Raw genomic sequence first — 16199 nt, 5'->3', positions numbered from 1 at the left:
GAATCTCCCAAGACAACTATGGACTTCACTTCCACAGACTTAGCCAATTCCAGATCTTTGAGGAGAGCTTCATATTCGACTTCATTATTAGTAGCTTGGTACTGCAAGCGAACCCTGTGTTTTTGTTTATCCCCTTTTGGAGATTGTAGAACCACACCTATCCCCCCTGCATACTGTGTAGATGAACCATCCACATGGACGATCCATTTCTTGTTTTCCATCTCTCCTATATTGTCATGGGTTGGGGTAAACTCTGCAATGAAGTCTGCTAGTGCTTGAGCTTTTATGGCATGCCTTGGTTGGTATTTTATGTCAAACTCACTAAGCTCGATAGCCCATTGAATCAATCGTCTTGCAGCTTCCAACTTGTTCATTGCCTTCTTAAGTGGATGATCCGTCATGACGTTAATGACATGAGCTTGGGAGTAATGCCTTAGTTTCCTAGAAGCTGTTATTAGCACGAAAGCTAGCTTTTCTATCATTGGATATCGTCCTTCCGCTCCCCTCAAGGCTTTGCTGGTATAGTAGACTGGCATTTGTACTTTTATTTCCTCCCTTATCAATGCTGAGCTCACAGCATGGGAGGTCACTGCTAAGTATAAGAACAACTCTTCACCCATCACAGAAGGACTCAACAACAGAGCCGTAATGAGGTATGTCTTCAAATCTTAAAAGGCTCTTTGGCACTCGTCCGTCCACTTGAATGCCTTTTTTAGAACCATGAAAAATGGCAAACACTTGTCAGTAGCTTTAGAAACAAACTTGTTAAGGGCGGCAACTTGCCCGGTAAAAGACTAAACTTCTTTGACACTCCGCGGAGGCTTCATATCTAGAATTGCTTTAATCTTTTCCAGATTTGCCTCTATTCCTTTATGTGAAACCATGAATCCAAGGAATTTTCCTGAGGCTACTCCGAAGGCGCATTTACTGGGGTTCAACTTCATACTGTAACGTCTGAGTGTGTCGAAGGTCTCTTACAAGTCGTCCAGATGTTTTCCATCGTCCAGGCTTTTTACCAACATGTCATCCGTATAAACTTCTACGTTTCGTTCGATCTGAGGATGAAACATATGGTGAACCAGTCACTGATACGTTGCCCCAGCATTTTTCAAGCCAAAGGGCATTACTTCATAATAGAATAAGCCTTGGCTGGTAACGAAGGAAGTCTTCTCCTGGTCAGCCTCATCCATCCTTATCTGGTTGTATCCTGAGAAAGCATCAATGAAACTAAGTAATTTGTGGCCTGCAGTAGAATCCACTAGTTGATCAATGCGCGGTAACGGATAGTTGTCCTTGGGGCAAGCCTTATTTAAGTTGGTAAAATCCACACACATCCGCCACTTGCCATTCGCCTTTTTAACCATTACTATGTTGGCCAACCAGTCTAGATGGTACACTTCCCGTATAAACTTCGCCTCTATCAGCTTCCGAACTTCGTCTTTAATAGCATTATCTCTCTCAGGGGTGAACACTCTTCTCTTTTGTCATACTGACTTGGAGGAAGGACACATATTTAGTTGGTGGGTGATGACATTGGGATCTATACCTAGCATATCCTCATGACTCCAAGCAAATACATTAATGTTTTTCCTTAGAAACTAGACGAGGTCCTTCTTAATTTCTTCTTCTAGATCTGCGTCAACCCTAGTACATCTTTCAGGATTGCTATCATCCAAGGAAACATCTTCTAACACTTTAATGGGTTCGGCCACAATTCTCCTTTCTTCAATGCTCATTGTCTACTGCTGCTCGTCCATGGCGAGCATAGCCAAATAACACTCCCTTGCTGCCAATTGGTCTCCTTGCACTTGTCCTACCCCATACTCCGTAGGGAACTTGACTGACAGGTGGTAAGTGGACGTGATTGCCTTCCAACTATTCAGAGTTGGTCTTCCAATTATGGCATTATAAGAAGATGAGCAATCTACCACAAGGAAGCTTACATCTTTGGTTACCTGATGTGGATATGTCCCCACTACCACTGGCAGCATGACAGTGCCAACAGGTTGTACCTTCATTCCTTTGAAACCCACTAGAGGCGAGTGAACTGGACAGAGCTGGTCTCGTCCAACCTTCATTTGGTGACAAGCTGCATAATACAGAATGTCCGCTGAACTCCCATTGTCTATCAACACCCTTCTAGTTGTGTAGTTAGCAACAACTAAGGTGATGACAATAGCATCATCGTGAGGGTGGTGAATTCCCTTGGCATCTTCATTCGTGAAAGTGATTACTTGCTTGTCCGTGGTTCTAGCTCCTGGTGATTGTCCAGAAATTTGGACACTCTACACTACTTTCAAGTACGTCTTCTTTGACTTGGACGACTGTCTTGTCAAACTTCCTCCTATGATAACTCTTATCTCGCCCAATAGTGGTCGTGATGATTCCTCTACCTTCCCTTTCAATTTCTCGTCCTTGTGGTCTGGTCCAAGGAAATTTCTTAGCTTCCCTTGCCTTATGAGATTCTCAATCTGCTACTTTAAATCAAAAGACTCGTCCGTGTCATGCCCGTGGTCTCTATGGAAGCGACAGTACTTGTTCCTATTGTGCTTGTTGGGATCTCCCTTCATTTTCTCAAGCCACTTCAAGGATGGATCGTCCTTGATTTGCATAAGAACTTGCTCAAGTGGCACATTCAAAGGGGTATATTATTGATTCGGCGTTGAAGAACCTGGCTTTTTATTATCTCGGTCCTTTTTATCTTCTGTTCGTCCCTTCTTTGGACGAAGACCCTATTCAGAATGATGAGAAGGATTTGTTTCCATTCTTTCAGCTCTCTTCCTCTTCTTAGCTATGATCGCGTCTTTTGCATTCATGAAATTTTGGGCCGAGTGGACGAGTTCAGCTATGGACTGAGGTTCTTTTTCATAAAGTTTGTGTATGAACAAGTCGGAGTTAACCCCGCTATAGAAAGCTGCCAACAGTAGCTTGTCATCTACCTCGTCCACGGTCAAGGCCTCCCTATTGAAGCGCGTGATGAAGGAATGCAGGATTTCATTCTCTCCTTGCTCTATAGTCAATAAGCTGGACGAGGAACACTTGTGTCTTTATCCTCCAATGAAATTATTTACAAACAATTTGCTTAACTCCTCAAAAGAGCTTATTGAATTCGGGGGTATTTTGCTAAACCAGACTCGCGCGGGTCCCTTGAGGGTGGTAGGGAAGGCTCTACACATTATCTCATCTGGAACCCCTTGAAGGTGCATGGTAGTCTTGAAGGTGGCGATATGGTCAAATGGGTCACGCGTCACATCATACGAATCCAAGGAAGGCATCTTAAATTTCGGAGGCAGAGGATGGCCATTGATAAAGGCTGTGAAAGGGGAGTTTGTTCAATGAAGATCTTCTATAAGATTAGTTCTTCTCATGTTCTCCCTCATCTCAGCCATAATTTTCCTCATATGATCCATCTCCCTTTCTAAGTGTGGCACCCTTCTTGGTGCAGTACCCCTCGATTGGCTTTCTGACTCTACATTTCTTCCATCTCCTTGGCTCTGACCATGCTCTTCTCCATAGACCTCATGCCGTTACCCCCTGAGATTAACTTCCCTTCTCAATTCCTGGTTCTGGGGGGTTAATTCTGCCATGGCGGTAGCCATAGATTGCACATGTTGGAGCGATGAAGGCTGCATGGTAGGCGCCGATTGACGGTCATGATGAGGGTTGTTGGAGGCGTCCCTGCTCTGTTGAGGGCCTAGACTGGTGGCCTTCGATCTTGTTTAGACCATTTCAGCCCTTTTGTCAGAGAAAGAAATTGCAGAATTCAACGATGAAATTCAAACGCAAAAAATTCTATCTTTTCCATAGATGGCGCCAACTGATGAATCCAAGGAATCAGTGGGCTGAAAGTTCCGGGCGTTAACGATCTACAGGCAAAATCTTGAAAATAACAAACAAGAAGTCAGAGGAGACCAGTGGAGGCCGGCCAAAGATCCTTCGATGATGAATTCAGTGAGTTTGTAATTCTCAGTAAAGAAAAATATTTTCTTATGGAAAATCTCTGAATGAATCCTTTACCTTCCTGTAGGAGAGACTTTATATAGTATTTGCTTGAGGCAGTTATCTCTTCTACCGTTGTGGAGTTTGGAGGATTCAGAGGTAACTTCCATAATTGCTGTGGAAGTTACTTTATTTGGGGTCTGTTGACTATAACCGTTTTCAAAGAAGCAATGGTTAGTCTAATAGAAAAATGGAGTCTGCTTAAAAGGAGATGTCCAGAACACTCGTCCATCTTACTAGATTGATGGACGTACCAATTCTTGGACGAGCTCGTCCATCTGATAGACGGATGGACGAGCTTATAATCAATGGAATCCCTTTCCTGTGGACGAGTTTTATGGACGAGTTTAATAGTTGAATTGTTTTATAACATCATCACCTTATTCTCTCTGAAAAAAGCTACTGCGTCTTTGCGCCTTAGGGTTTTGTGACCAAGTGTTTCTTGATCTTCATTGTTGATGAAGTGAAGAACTTTGTAACCAATAATCTTCTTCTAGTTGGTGATTAAGTCGCGTAATGGGATCCACACAATTGGTTAGTCATTTACTGGGATTCGTGCATCATCAAAAAGGGTGGCGTTCATATATTGAAGAGTTCAAAAGTTCTGAAGCAGTAGAAAGTTTTAGCTGTGAGTTTATCTACAGGGATTGTAGAGTCTAGGGACAAAGGTTTTGTACTAGATCTTCTCTTTACTATAGTGGATTGCTTTTCGGGAAGGTTTCCCCCTAGGTTTTTTACTGTGAAACAAGTTTGTTTCATTGGTTTTCTTGGGTTATCATATCTTGTCTTATTTATTTATTTTTTTGCTACATGATTTTGACATGATATTGTTGTTTGTTGGTTTTAACAAGTTTTATTCATAATAAATCTAATTAACAACTTAGGTTTAAAACTTGTTAATTTTATCAACCGTGGTCTAAATTTCCCAACATGAGGGTTGTGAGAGATTGGGGTAAAAACCTATAGGTGCTCTCAGAAAAGGGGTTAGGCATCGGTACCTTCCCTTTTCAAGATTATGTGTGGAGTCGCCACTTATTTTTTGTTACAAAAAATAAGAAAAAAGAAAGAAAATACATGTGATATATATTTGAATAATACAACTTCTCATTTATTTAAATGAATTACAATTTAATAAAATGAAATATACATGGCTTTATTTCCTAGATTACAATCTATTAAAAAATTACAAAGCTTTGTTTCCTAAATTACAATCTAAAAAAGGAAAATTACAAGGCTTTGTTTCGTAGATTACAATCTAAAATGGAAAAGGATAATGCACTATTTACGAACCAAAATCTAGATTCTGGGGCTAGATTACAGAATGAAAAGGTGTTAGGCACCCATTCTGCCCAGATGGTGTCTGGTCTTCTAGACTCTAAATGACCATTTATATACCCATTCAAATGATGCATGACAATACAATTCTGTATAGAAATTCCTAAATTTGAGATTAATTCACTCTGTAATGATTCAAAATTTGCAATTTTTATTTAAGAAGAAACACAAAAATTGTTGATATTTTATATTGAAGAGAACATTTTTAATTATGAAAAATTTCAGATCTATATTTAATGAAAAAATAGATTAATTTTTATATGTAGAAAAATTCAGACCTATATTTAATGAAAATATAGACCAGTTTTGTGTGTAGAAAAATTCAGATCTATATTTAATGAAAATACAGATTTGTTTTTATGTGCAGAAAAATTTCAGATATGTATTTAATGAAAATACAAATAAGTTTTTTTTTTTTTTTAATGCCGAAAAATTTCAATATATTTAATGAAAATGTAGATCTATTTTTATGTGCAAAAAAAATTAAAAATCTGTATTTAATGAAAATACAATTTAGTTTTTATTTAGAATAAAATTCAGAATTGTATTTAACGAAAATGCAGATTAGATTTTATTTTAAAAAAATTTCAGATCTGTATTTGATGAAAATACAAATCAGTTTTTTTTATTCAAAAAAAAAAATTCAGAACTGTATTTAATGAAAATACAAATTAGTTTTATTTAGAAAAATTTTCAGATCTGTATTTAATGAAAATACATATTAGTTTTTATTTAGAAAATTTTTTAGATCTGTATTTAATGAAAATTTTCAAATGAGTATTTAATTTTTAAAAAAAATTGAGAAAATTTGTGAATTTGATTTTAGTCTAAGAAAATCATGAGAAAAATTGCAAATCTAAAACCTTAGAGAAATACTCAACCCTAGATCTAGACATGCTCATCAATTAATCATGTGAAATTTTTTGAAAAAAGAAAAAAGAAAACATGTGATAACATATGATAAACATGATTATTTAAACATAAAAGAAAGCATTATATCTATGGAAACTAAAACACATATGAAAGCATGTTATGAAAACAAAGTTAGAGTTATACCTGTACAAACCTAACCCTTAAGGAAAGAGTTCTTCAAAGAGAAATTTTTTTTAAGGATTTAGGTGAAGCTTCTTAACAAAAAAGAAGTTCCTAAACTGGGGCTTCCAAAACTTCTTTAACGTCAGAGGAGAGAGAAGTCCAAAAAAAAAGGGGTCTTGATTTTTGATTTTTTCCCCCTATTTATAGAGGTTGGATGCTTGAAAAATAAGTTGAATAAGATCAGATACAAATTGGGTTGTGTCTTTATCCCTAAAAATTTGAAACAATTGTGTTTTATCTTAATTTGAGGGTGTTCGGGCTGGGCCTCGAGTCTGTGCCAGTCGGCACTTGCCATGTGCCAATCGGCACTCCAAGAGTGTCGATTGGCCCTTTCGTGTGCCAAGCCCAATTGCCAATTTTGGTTCAATTTGGACTCTTTTTTTTAGTGATTTTCTAAGTCGAGAATTGCACCTAGATGTATTTTTAACTCATGTTTTTAAAATTAATCCCTTTTATTTTGATAATCAGGTCTTTAAAGCAATAATTATCTAATAAATAAATATTCTAAAAAGAATTAATTATCGACAATTCCATTATTATCTGATTACCCATTTTATTCCCATGCAAGCAGACTTATTTCTAACAAAAACCAACAACCTATCACAAAATTATTTAATTCATTTAAATTGTTTAACCAATCAGAATTAATTTAAATTAATTACACGTGATCGGTTCCATCTACATAAAATGCATGCAGATCGTGAAAATTTGTTCTACTGATATCTTTCAATCTGACAATCCAATTTGGGAATTGGGCATACCGTCCCAATTGTTAGAATCTCAAGATCATTCTTATGATATGCAATGAATGAATTAATGCATGTCGTGTGACTATGATTTTTGGGTATATGAAATGGTCATTTTAGCCATCTAGGGCAACTAAGAACTATATCTGGCTCAATCTGAATATCTGGGGCGACTAAGAACTGTATCTGGCTTGGTTTGAATACCTGGGGCGACTGAGAACTATATTCGGCTTGGTCTGAATATCTGGAGCAATTGAGAACTATATCCAGCTCAATCTGAATTTGGGACGATTGAGAACTACATCTGGCTCGGTCTGAATATCTAGGGCAACTGAGAACTATATCCAGCTTGGTCTAAATATCTGGGACAATTGAGAACTATATCCAGCTTGATCTGAATATCTGGGGTGACTAAGAACTTTATTCGGCTCGGTCTGAATATTTGGAGCAACTGAGTATATCCAGCTCGGTCTAAATATCTGGAAAAACTGAGAACTATATTCAGCTTAATTTGAATATCTGGGGTGACTAAGAACTATATCCAGCTCGATCTGAAGGTCTGGGGCGACTGAGAACAATATCTGGCTCAATTAGAATTTCTGGGGTGACTGAGAACTATATTCGACTCGGTCTAAATATCTGGGGCAACTAAGAACTATATTTGGCTCGATCTAAATATCTGGGGCGACTGAGCACTATATCCAGCTCGGTCTGAATATCTGGAGTGACTAAGAACTATATCCAACTCAATTTGAATATCTGGGGTGACTGAGAACTATAATCGGCTCAATCTGAATATCTGGGGTGACTGAGAACTATATTCGACTTAATCTGAAAATATGGAGGCGACTGAGAACTATATCCAGCTCAATCTGAATATATGGAGGCGACTGAGAACTATATTCGGCTTAATCTTAAGATCTGGACTTTGCCTGCAAAAAGTTTCACATTAGAATTTGAATGATTGGTGCTTTATCGCTCCACTATTTGAGATGTACAATTTTTATTTTTTCTTCCCTTTCCTTTTAGACCTCAATTTCTCTTTAAAAGGAAAAATCATTGATTTTCTGAGTCCTTTGAAAATATATATATATATATATATATATATATATTCATCATCATCATTTTTTATTTTGAAATTTGAAATTTTCTTTTAAAAATTGGAACCCTTTATTTTTGAAAAAATTTCTTCATTCTATTTTCCTTACTTTTACTAAAATTTCTTTGAAATTGAAACCATTTATTTTTGGAAATTTTTGAAAAGTTTTTTTTTTTTTTTTTTTTTTTTCCTGTGAGTTGATTGAGTCAACTTAGTGAAACATAAGTAGCAACTCATGTAACCATTTGAAGAGAGGGGGCCAAATTTTGGCCCCCTTCATTGTCTCAATCTCTCTCTCTCTCTCTCTCTCTCTCTCTCTCTCTCTCTCTCTCTCTTTGCTTCTTCTTCCTCCATTGTCACTATTTACAAGCTTCTTCCTTTTGCATTTTCTCCATTTCCACACCATTTCTTGCTGGAAAATCACTTTTCTAGGCTTCTAAACTTGATTTCTATCATCCCTTAAAATATCTCTTTAGATCTTAAGTTATTAAGCATTATTGCAAAAACCATTTTTTTGAAACCCATTTCCAAATCTTCATCTCTGCATTTACATGGCATCTCCACATGGATAAACTTACTTTCTTACTTTGAATGGGAAGAAGTATCATCCATCCCTAGAGTGGAATGATGAAGAGGGGCTCCCTCAAGACCCAATCCACCCTGCTCCAAACTTATCTAAGAGAGATTTCGAGGTGAGTTTTTTTTTTTTTTTTGGGTAAATTTGTTGATTCTATGTTTTGTGGATTACTTTATGATGAGGCATTGTCATTTTGCTGTTGTTTGCTTTTGTGGGAATTTTGGAACATTGTATGATTTGGTGGAGAATCTTTGTGTGATCATGTTTATTTTTTTGGGGACATTTTTGAATTGTTGAGTTGTTTGAGGTTGTGAAGTTTGGACAATGTTGATGGTTTATGAAACTTTGCATTGCATGTAGGTTGTGGTCTTGTTGGATGAATTTTGATTTTATTTTTGTGTGGGTATGAAATTATGAGAATTTGATGAGTAGGCATTATTTTCATGGGAATGGAAATTTTTGTGGGTATTATTTTCATGTGTATGGAAGTTTTGTGGGTATTATTTTCATAAGTATGGAAATTTATTTGTGTTGGACATATGTTTGAGTCATTGTTGAATGAATTCATGGAGATGAAATATTTTTGGGTTGATTGGGATATTGTTAGGATGTCGTGGAATTTTGAATTTGCGGAACAACACTTGGGGTTCTGCTAATTTTTCTTAGGGGCATTATTTCATTGGTTGGGATTTTAGAGTGAGCATTATGGAACATGGCGTTTTGTGAATATCAAAATGATTGGATAAACTTAGTTTTGTAGAATCTCAAGAGTTGAGGTAGTCTTCAGATGTTGAAGTGCAGGTGGGAGGCATTGTCCCTAGACATTAAAAATGTCATTAATGAAGCCAGCTTTCAAACCTTTTTCCCTGCTCTATTGGATCATGATACTAATGAGTATAAGGACCTTCAATTGCTTCTCACATTGTCAGAGCGATTTTGGGATACCATTTGCACTTTTCATTTTCTAGGTATTGGTGAGGTGATGGTGACTCCCTATGACTTCTCAGCCATTACTAGTTTAAAATTGGGTGGTGAGAGAATTGAAGTTAATGATTCCATCTCATTAGTGGAAATTAGAGGTCTTCTGGGTGTGATGCCTCCAAAAGTCAAAAGTAAGAATGTACCCCTTATGTGACTATACTCTAATATTGATAAATGGAAGACTATAGCAACTGGCATTCGTATGTTCAAGGTTCTCTTTATTGGATCTCTCTTATGCCTGGACTTGGGGAGCACTATGAGTTTATGTTACTTTTGGAGTGAGGGATATTACCCAGATAAAAAATTATGATTGGGGCGGCATGGCTTATGCGACCCTTTTGCACTTTATGACATAGCTTTCTCGGCGAGTCTTTCAAGCCTAGAAGGTGCGCCATTTGTTTGGTAGGTGAGGTTTAAATTCTTGGTCAAATGTATTTTGTAGGATTATTTGTATTGTTTTGTGTTGATGATATGTGTTGATTTCTTTTTAGGTCTAGATGTATGAATATTTTGGGGTTGGTCTGTAACTCTTAGAAGATGTGGATGATATGTTTCCAAGGTTTCCTCATTGGCTACCTAAGTATTGTCTGTCAGCGCCTCCCAAGCATTCTTTGCAGGTTTGGAATTGATAACTTAGCTACCGATAATGTGAGTTTTGTGTGTGTGTGTGTGTGTGTGTGTGTGTGTGTGTAGGTATGGCTTTTTTCATTCTAGGTTCTTTGTGATTTTCAGATAGCTTTAAATCCTTGGCTTGGATGTGAGGAGCATGTAGAGTGTGCATGGGCTCAAGAGTTGAATGGTCGTCAAGTGTTGTTTGAGTGTGGCCATAGGAGATATTGGTATCTTGGTGACCGGGTATTGGCTCAGGTTTAACATGTGTACCCTCTACAGACAATTCCCGCCCCTCCTTTTCCTTCCATCCAGTTGGCAAACCTTTTAACTAATGAAGAAATTGCTCATGCTCAAGTCAACCACGTTGTTTCGGGGACACCAGGAGACTATCTTAAATTTGTCCAGGCTCAATTGCAGGGTTGCTTAGTTGACATCTCTAGAACATTTGCAATTTTCTTTCTTTCCCATATCAATTTGCATCATGGCTTGCTTCATCATCTCCAATCTTCTTTATTTTTCCTTCTATGAAATATCTGCATGTTCAACTTTCAGGCTTCGTCCTCTGAAGAGGAGAGTCCTGCACCTAGCACTGCTGATGGTTCTTCTAGTTCTTTCATGGAGACATATCCTCATTTCCTAGCATGGCAATATGAAGTAATCAACCTTGATGGATCTTTCAGCTCTGTGAATCTAGACCAGCTAAAGTATACCCCAAATGTCCCTTAGAATGACCCCGTATATTCCTAAATCCTTTAGTCCTCTGTCCTTATTTTTATTCATTGAGTTATCTCTAGAACTTGCGAATTTGTGCCCAGGTTGGTGTTGATCTTGTGGAGGAAAGCATGCAAATGATTGGAGGTTTGCAACTAGTGGCACGCACTCAATCTTCTCAATATGTGCTCAATGAAGTGAATTGGGTAAAAGATGATGTTTCCTTAATGATTTTTGCTTGAAATCCATAGTAATGAATTTAACACTTGTCTCTGTTGATTTTTTAGAACAACTAAATGGTAATTGCTGAGGCCAGCAGAAGATCCTTGGAGGATAGAATTAGAAATCTTGAATTTCGGAACTGTCAACAAGAATCTTAGTTTTATACAAGTCAAGAAGGAGACACAGAAGGTGGTTCCTTTAGGGGTGGGTCTAGGGGATCTTCCTGTAGGCAAACTCAAAGTTCGAAGGATGCTTGACCTGAATTTTAATTTTCCTGCAAAGACAAAAATATTCCTCAGTCAAATAATTTGTACTAACTTCCACTTTTAGCTTTTTGTCCTTGGATTGCTTTTAGCCTTGTAGAAACTTAGATGAGGTAAGTTTAGAATTCACCTGATGAAGCTCTGTAGTAAAAATTTATCTAACCACTTCTAATGTGATTTGTTCTCGCCTAAATGAGGCACAGCTGAATGCCCCTACTCTGAAAACTTATGCATGATGATTTTCCATTTTTTTTTTTTTAAATTCTCTCCTCTTTTTTATGAAAAGGGCTGATTGATTTGATTTGCTTCAAAAAAAAAGGGACAAGGCATAGCCGAATGCCCCTAGTTTAGAAAATTGATGCATGAATTTGAAAAATCTTGATTTGTTTAATTTTCTCTTCTCTTTTTTGAAACAAATGTTGCAACTGATGATTTTTGAAAAAAAAAAAAAAAAAGGACAAAGCATGGCTTAATGCCCTAGTTTGACAATCCATGCAAATCTTTTGAGAAACTTTATAGCACAACCATTTTTTGGAGTGAAAAATAGAGCCAAAACGGACCCAAGAAATGCTCGAAAACACAAAACAAGCCAATTTGGTCGTGGCTAGGTTAGGAGCCAATCGGCACTATTGGAGTGCCAATCGGCACTTGGTGAGTGTTGATCGGCACTCTTAGAGTGCCAATTGGCACCATAGGGTGCCGGCAAGCACATCTAATTTTGCCCCAACTCCTCACATTTTTCTGACATGTTTTTAGTTTTTTTCGAGTTTTTTTGAAAAAAAAATTCTCTGTTTGGACTATGAAACACTTTCCTAGTCAGCCGCAAACTCTTTAAACTTATTTAAACCTGGTGAGGGACTGGGAGAGCTTATTTTAGCATTAAACCTGCAAACAAATCTTTGCGTCAAAGCTATCAAGAGACAGCAAACACATACAAGAATTGTTCATTGCTAGCAGTCAAAATTTTCCTCATTCAATCACATGATATCAACAGATGGGTTCGTAGCTTTGATTTTGTCACCAAAAGCAATTTCACAGCCTACAAGCTAGAGGGGATCAAGGCTCTAAGGAATGTCAAGATCAAGTGGGATTTTCTCTACGCCGCCGTGAAGTTTTGGGATACTGAAGACCATGTATTCCGGTTTAAAACTAATGAACTTTGTCCCACAATTGAAGAATTTTCAGCTATTCTAGGCTATGAGCTTGGTAAAAAATCTATAGTAGTTTCTTGTGAACCTAAACATAGGGAGATCTTATCTGGTGCTCTAGGGATTCCTACCTCAATTACTAGCAGCATGATTGAAGGCCATATGGTGAATCTTCATGCAGTTGTTGCAAGGCTTATTAAGCTTTGCTCTAGAAGGCCTGGCTTTGTGGATGCTCGAGCTATAGGTATTGTGAGTCAAGTTAAGGATGGTGATAATCCTGCTTCTCTAATCTTGGCAGAAACTCTTTTAGGGACGAACTTCATATTTCTTGGTGGAGAGTCGCAACAATTTCTTAGGAGTCCCTTAACTTTGTAGATATGGTTGATGGAAAGACTGGACACGATCACTATTCCCACTGTTGCTAATTATGGCCCTAGTAATTTCCTTAGTCAGGCTATTCTTAAGACTGAGTGTCAGATTGAAAGTAACTGGGTGAAATTCCTAAACAAGAAATCTAGTATCTCAATTTGATGGGATTGTTATTGGTGGAAGTGCCCACCTCCTTTGTTACAGTTTCCTAGATCAAATCACATCTTCTTGGTTGGATTAAGAATGGCAACTTTCTATAAGGCTGATAGACTCTTGAGACAATTCCAGAATGAGCAGGGAATGCCTAGTGGTAGAGGGAGAAAACCTTTCACTCCTATGGACACAACTCCTACTTCTATAAGGAATATGCTGTTGGGCATGGACATGGCCTACCGAGTGGATTGATCTTTTGTTAAGGTTCACTTTCATAGGATGGACATGGAATATTCTAACTGGCTGGTGAACAACATTGCGCATAAAGAAGTTGACACGACTTCTATAAGGAAACAATTTCTTAAAGATAATCAAGACAAGCATAAGGACAACAACTATGATTTCAAATGGAGAGACAAAGATGACAAAGTACCTACTACATATGGAACCAGTGGACAACCAAAGGAGAAAAGACTAAAGAAAAAAATGATTCTCTTATTGTTGGATTTAAACATGTTTATTTTAAAAGTTAGTGTGAAACTTTTAGGTTTAGGAATTATTTAGGACTTTCAAGTTTAAGGTTCAGTTTAGGGTTTGGCTTTTTAGGGCTTGGTTTAGGGTTTTGGTTTTTTACCGTTTGTGTAATGGCATGGTTTAATGAAATGGTTAAATTTTGGCAACAATTTTATCCTCTCTCTCTTCCTTTTTTTTTTTTTTTTTTTGCTTGATGGGTAAATGAAGGGTTTGGGTAAATTATGACCGGACCAATATATGGTTGCCTACATACCTCCTTGGCAGAAGAATCAGGTCATCACGTAGTTCATTTTATTTGCCTTAACTTTTGCCTTGGTCGCCCTTTCGGGTTTTCAACCTAACAGGCTCTCTCACTTTTTTCTTTTTTTTTTCTTTTTTTTTTTTACTCTCATTTTCCATAGATCGCCGTTTTGGGTTTTCAACCTACCTTTTTTTTTTTTGGCTGAACCTAGGAACAAAAATAACATAATTTACAACCACTTCAAACATGGTGTTTTCAGCCTACCACCTTAAACGTGGAATTTCTTTAATTGATCCGTATTGGTCAACCTAGTGAAGGGGTATGCATCTAAGTCCATCAACCTTACCGCTCCTCCAGAGCATATCTGTTTGATAATATATGCACCTGCCCAATTTTGCTTTATTTTCCATTTGTTTCATGAATCGAGCCTCGAATCTCCTTCAACACTAAATCTCCCAACTTCAAATCTCTAGCTCTTACTTTCTTATCAAAAACTTTTCTTAGTCTTCTTTGGTAACCTTGAATATGGTACAAGGCCATGAGTCTCTTCTTGTCAATCATGCATAATTGGTCATATCTACTTTGCAATCAATCCACTTTGGGAATTTCACTCTCCAATATTGGTCTCATTGAACGAACACCCATTTCAATGGGAAGGACTGCCTCTATCCCATACACCAATGAAAAAGGAGTGGCTCTTGTCGATGATCGAATTGACGTCTTATACCCCTAAAGTGCATAAGGTAACTATAGATGCCAAACCTTGTAGTTCTTCATGCTTTCCTTCAAAATTTGCCCTATGTTCTTGTTTGTAGCCTTAACTACTCCATTGGTTTGAGGGCGGTAGGGTGAGGATTTATCGTGTCGAATATTGAACTATCGAAGTAGTTTCTCTGTTTCTCCCTTGAAATGCAACTCATTGTCTAAAATAATTTCATATGGTGCCCCATATCTACAAATGATATTAGTTTGAATAAACTGAGCATCTTTCTTTAATTCAAAACCTTATATGAGGCAACTTCCAACCATTTAGTGAGGTTATCAATAGCAACAAATATAAAGTCATGTCCATTTGATACTGTTGGGTGAATCGTCCCAATAATATCTATACCCCATGTAGAGAATGGCCAGGGTGAAGCCATGGTATGTAATGTGATAGGCCAAGAATGTATTGACCCCTTGTGATATATTAATTGATTAATTAGCCAAGTTTATTAATTAATCAAATTAACATGCAATGTACATGGCAGCACAAACAAATCACCAAATAACTAAGTATGCAGTAGAAATTAAATTGATACGGTGATTTGTTTACGAATGGAGAAAACCTACATGGCAAAAACCCCACCGGGTGATTTTAAGGTCACCACTCCCGAGAATCCACTATTATCAAAACAAGTGGTTATAAGTAAAGGAATCCCAATACCTTATACCAACCTATAGTGAACCCTTACCCTAATATCCAATTGGACTTGTTCTATAGTGACAATCTCTCATTTTCAATGCACGACTCCAAGTACATGACTAACCAATAGATGCACGGATCCCAGTACGCAATTTAATCACCAACTTGAGAAGGATGTTGGCTGCAAAGTTCTTTAGTTCATCACATGATGAAGATCAAGAAGCTCTTTGGTCACAAAACCCTACGGTATACAAACACAGTAGCTTCTTCAAGAGAAAGATGAACTAGGGCATATGTCTCTAGTTAACAATATGCTTGTGAAAACCTTCTGCATTGAGTTGCATCCTATGTGACAGCCCTTAAAACAATCCTTATATATGTTTAAGGTTGTGAGAAAAGAAAACCTAAACACATACTTACAGATTGGATGAAAATTAGCTCTAAAAAATTGAGTTTAATAAACCTCGATAGATTGCCATTTATCGAGCTAGTTGTCGAGCCATGGGGTTCAGTAGCTTTTAAACCTCGATAGATGCTAGCTGTCGAGTTTTAAAATCTAGTAACTTCTCGCTTGTTTCTTGGACAGATTTGCATGACTTTAACACTTCAACTTGAAACCTTGTTCCTTGAAGTATTAAACAAATCCTAGATCTATCAAATTACAAGTAAAGTGTGTTTTGTCAAAGGATTAGCCAATTACATAAAATGA

Source organism: Quercus suber, unplaced genomic scaffold (assembly GCF_002906115.3).
Source record: "Quercus suber isolate HL8 unplaced genomic scaffold, Cork oak 2.0 scaffold_375, whole genome shotgun sequence".
NCBI lineage: Eukaryota > Viridiplantae > Streptophyta > Magnoliopsida > Fagales > Fagaceae > Quercus > Quercus suber.
Note: the sequence above shows the minus strand (reverse complement) of the source record.